The sequence below is a fragment of the Schistocerca piceifrons genome, chromosome 6, assembly GCF_021461385.2.
Source record: "Schistocerca piceifrons isolate TAMUIC-IGC-003096 chromosome 6, iqSchPice1.1, whole genome shotgun sequence".
NCBI lineage: Eukaryota > Metazoa > Arthropoda > Insecta > Orthoptera > Acrididae > Schistocerca > Schistocerca piceifrons.
Window position 1 is genome coordinate 453848332 of NC_060143.1, and position 5024 is coordinate 453853355.

The window sequence follows — 5024 nt, forward strand, 5'->3', positions numbered from 1 at the left end:
GGCTAACTCATAATTCGCATTAAATACGAAATTAGTTGTAGTTTCTGCGTGGAATGACATGCGTTTGATAGGTGACACACCACAAGTGAAAATCATTCAGAATATTTAATTGAAATACGATGACAACATCAAGTAAATATAGTGGGATAATTCTTTGTCACCCTAGGAAGTATCTCGACTATCACAATGTTGCCATACTCAGTCTGCAATGTTATCAAGTCCCAATCACCCTTGCAGTAGGAAAGAATACGTTTTCATAGACGAAGTGTTTCTTGAGCAGACAAGTCATCCAGGAGTAGAGCTTGCGCTTCAGAGACGCAGCGCAAACAGCCGGCATATACCTGAAATGCTACAGGTGTAAGCAGATGTGTATAACTCTACAGAAGCATCATAAATGATGAGCAGGGGAAATTAAGTGGTTGGCCTTCCTCAACATTGCTGTAATTTTATTTCTGTTTTAGTCTCTAGGTTATGAGAATATTCATTTGAGAATTATCGAGGAGTAAGTGTTAGAACAGACCGTTACGTTAAATGCTAATGAGAAAATAATTTGGCACTCATTCTAATGTAGGACTCTATGTCAGCATTTCTCTACATAATAAGAAATTAAAAAAGTAGCCTGGAGTGGCGTTCAAAAACAGCGACCCACAGCAACATCTGGGGAGACGAATGCGACGGTGTAGATAGGCAGACGGTGCAGGAATGTGTACAGAGTATCCATGTGCTGTTGATTCAGCAAGTAAAACTATCAACATTATTTAACGGTGCCCGTTGTCAGCCGGATTATAACCCATACTTAAATTCTACTATTGAAAAAACTGGACGACAGTTTGTGAACAGCATCAACACCTTTGTATCCAAATACAGAACAACCCTCTCACATTCTAGTTAATCAGAGCTATACGTCCTATGTTTACACCTACCTCTAGGCCAGGGGTTCCCAACAAAATTTTCTCGAGAACCCCCTCACCGAGCATGATTGGTACCTTGTCATATCACAGTATCAAGTACTTATACGTTTACTATTTTTGGTACTTAGAAGAAACATTGACATATTCATTATTGAAAAAATATTGAGCTTAAAACTTTTTCAATTTAGCCATCATTGTTATTGTTAAATTTTTGATTATTGCTCAAATTCTTTGTCTTCAAATCTGGGTGTTTAGTATAACAAATTCCTTAAAAAATAAAAATTGAGTATGAACTGAAAATGACAGGAAAAAATTAAAACTGAGTGTATTGGTCTTTCAAGTGTACTGCACTTGAGATTGCATTGAGTAGACAAAAATGGTTCAAATGGCTCTGAGCACTATGGGACTAAACGTCTGAGGTCATCAGTCCCCTAGACTTAGAACTACTTAAACCTAACTAACCTAAGGACATCACACACATCCATGCCCGAGGCAGGATTCGAACCTGCGACCGTAGCAGCAGCGCGGCTCTGGACTGAAGCGCCTAGAACCCCTCGGCCACCAGACCGGCTTGATTAGACATGTATGAAAAATAAGAAAGCACTAATCTCATACAAGGTATTACTTATTTGAAAAAGTTACAACAGAGTCCTCCATCAGTATACAGTTAATTTTAATTTTCAGTTCTTAATGAAATGAGTTCAATCTGACCTTTGAGTCCATTATTTCTGAAATATTAGGTTCCAAACTTGTAACTTTCACTCTAAAATACGACAGCATGTCGAGCCGATTCCTATATTTGTTTTTCATGAAACACATAGAAGAAAATGCTTGCTCACACCGATATGTGGTTGCAAATGGAAAGATCTTTTTCATTGCCTTATCTCCGAGTTTCTTGTAGTCCTTGAGTGCTGATGCCCAGAAGTCTGTAATTTTATCACCGATGAAAATGTTTATCATCGTATCACAGCTGGATAGATCCACAAGTTGATCTTGCTCTTCTTCAGTGAGGCCTTGGATTTTGTCTATTTTTTCAGGGTCAGGTTCATGGAGATACTCTCTAAAAGTGGTGGCTAGGCTGCGTAGATGCTCGGCTACATTGATCTTGATCTGGTCAGACAGACTCTCCTCTGATGACTCCAAGAACTGTTTTAAAGCAGAAAAGTTAGTAACTCGTTTTTTATCCTTGACGCCAAGATCTGACACTTTTTGACCATAGCACTAATCTTATCCTCAACTTTGAACATGTCTAGATTTTTTCATTGTAAACTCAAGTTTAACACGTTCAAGTGTTCAAACACATCAGCTAAGTACACAACTGAGCGAAGCCAAGAGAAGTTAGTGAGAAAATCATCGTACTTTGTGTCAAGAAGGAAGACACGAACCTCGTCTCTAAATTCAAAAAATCTTGAGGAGACCCCACCTCGAGAAAACCATGTTACTTCCGTATAAATAAGAAGTTGCTCATGCTCACTGCCGATCTCTTTACACAACAAAGAAAATAATCTGGATTGCAGATGTCGAGTTTTAATGTAATTGATGATTTGAACTACTTCGTTAAGTATCTTTTGCAAAGGTTCAGGCAATCTTTTGGCTACTAAGGCTTCACGATGGATACAACAGTGAGTCCATTTCACTGCTTTGATAGAGCTAGAAGTCCTGTTTTTTGCCAGCCATTGACTTTGCTCCACCCGTCAACAAGCCTACACATTTTTTCCAGGTGACATCGTGTTCATTGAGATAATTACTTAATGCTGTACAAATATCACCTGCTGTTGTAAGCAGTAGTTCGCATGAAAAAATAAAAATCTTCGAACACTTAGTCCTCCCATAAGAATCGTGCGAAAACTAACGTTATAGCTTTTTGTGATATGTCTGTGCTTTCATCCAATTGTAGAGCGTACATGTCACTCGTGCAAAGTCAAGCCAGCAATGTTTCTTCGATGTTAACTGCCATATCAGTAATTCGTCTTTGAACAGTTTTATTTGAGAGTGGGATAGTTCCTATTACCTTAGCAGCTGCATCACCTAATATTCTCTTGCAACATGTTATTGCTGATGGCAGTATAAGTTCCTCAGCAATTGTGTGGTTTTTCCCACATTTAGCAACAAGCTGAGCCACCTCGTAAGACGCAAGGATTGCATTTTTATTTACATTTTCAACAAAGTGTTTGGTAATTGTTTTACGACATGTTTTCAACTCTCCTAATTTATTTTTGAAAAAAATCTAATGACTTACTTTTGTACTCTGGTGTGCTTTGTTTCAAGATGCCGCCGGAGTTTTGCTGGTTTCATTCGAAAGGCTTTCATAGCAACTTACACATTGAGGTTTAGGCTGTTGCTCAGGTCCAGTGAACGTAAAACCGGAAGGGTTAGGTTCAAGGGACGCCGACGATTTAAGTTCAATGGACATTGACAACTTCGATTCGAGAGTCACTGACTTACTTGCTTGAACATCAAATGCATTATCTTCCTCTTCATGTGTAAGCCTTTCTCGTTTTAACGAACCACTTTTTAACCAACGGTCCATTTTTAACTACGCGAACGGTAGCTTCCGCGGAAAACAACGCTTTACAAACACTACTGTTTTAATACAGAGTATTGAATATGTAAACAACACGGTCTGTGAAAGCACTGGCAATAAATCAACAATGGCCGATTGTCGTCTGAAATGCGAGTTTCTGCGTAAAGTGACTGTCAGTTGTCAGCTGCAAAGAGGCAGCGCGCGCAGTCTAACGGCATACATCAGAACTATTTGCCTCTATCTAATTCTAGTTTTGCGCTAGAGTGTGCTAGTGTCAGTTGGCTCTAGGAAGACGCTAGGCGCAGAAGTCAGCGTTCGCTAAAGCTCTACTCATGCAGGAAGCGGCCAAAACAAAAAATCTATTATCATAAGATATATATTTAATGTATTTTTTATTTTAATAACATCTTGCGGACCCCTCTGGCGTAGCTCGCGGACCCCTGGGGGTCCGCCGACCACCTGTTGGCAACCACTGCTCTAAACGATTTAATTTATTAGTAGCAGACAGATACCTCGTTTTGAAAGTGATAAATAAGAGTAACAGGCTATCACACTATCATACACCTCATACATCTCTAGTAGTCCGCCACCTCTACGCTCCGCAGCGGATCTCTCATAAATTAAAATTCCACACACAGAAACATAACAAACACTTGTTATCCTTACCCACATGAAATAAGTTTGGCAGTTCCCTTCGGATGCCATGTTTCTGTCTTATGAAATTGGTATACTAAACTAAACTAAACTCAGTCCGAACAGGCCATGAAGGCCCAACGGTATCGACCGGTCGCCATGTCATCTTCAGACCTCAGGCGCCACTGGGTGCGGATATGGTGGGGCATGTGGTCAGCACACCGCTCTCCAGGCCGTATGTCAGTTTACGAGACCGGAGCCGTTACTTCTCGATCAAGTAACTCCTCAGTTCGCCTCACAAGGACTGAGTGCATCCCGCTTGCCAACAGCGATCGGCATACCGGATAGTCACCTATCGAAGTGCTAGCCCAGCCCGACAGCGCTTAACTTCGGTGATCTGACGGGAACCGGTGTTACCACTGCGGCAAGGCCGTTGGCCGAAACTGGTATACTACCAATCATAATTATCAAGTCCTGCGTCTCCTGGGAGCGAGGATCTCTCTTCTTTAATTCCGCGTGTTCAAAACGACCCCTGAATTTTTTTAATAAATCTATTCATTTTCAACAGTCAGCGCTAAGGGTAGAGTTTTACTGGTATACTCTATAAAGTTCAAATAACTCCAACACCATAACTATTCGAATAGTTCAAGGGAAACCCTCACATAAACTAGACAACGGGACACAAATGTAGATTACAGATGGATGCATCCATGTTGCGTACCCACAGCTGCTAGCTAGTTTACTTCAATGAAGCTCTCGCAGGTCGTTCCTTTGTTAAGCGAAATCTCTTTTCAACTACGAGCAATGAACTGATCGACAAGAGCTTCTCCTCCACCAGCTTGGTCCTACAGGCTTGTAGATGAAATTTTACAAAGCAGCTGCTTATACCCAAAGCAGTCAACTATGGCTGCACAGACGTCTTAATCAAGGTTGCCAGGAGACCTTCGAATTATTTT

At 40.7% G+C, this 5024-nt stretch overlaps 1 pseudogene; it reads right to left on the reverse strand.

The window, feature by feature from the left end:
• Positions 1-4388: 4388 nt before the first annotated feature.
• Positions 4389-4506, reverse strand: LOC124803521 (annotated as a pseudogene).
• Positions 4507-5024: the final 518 nt, after the last annotated feature.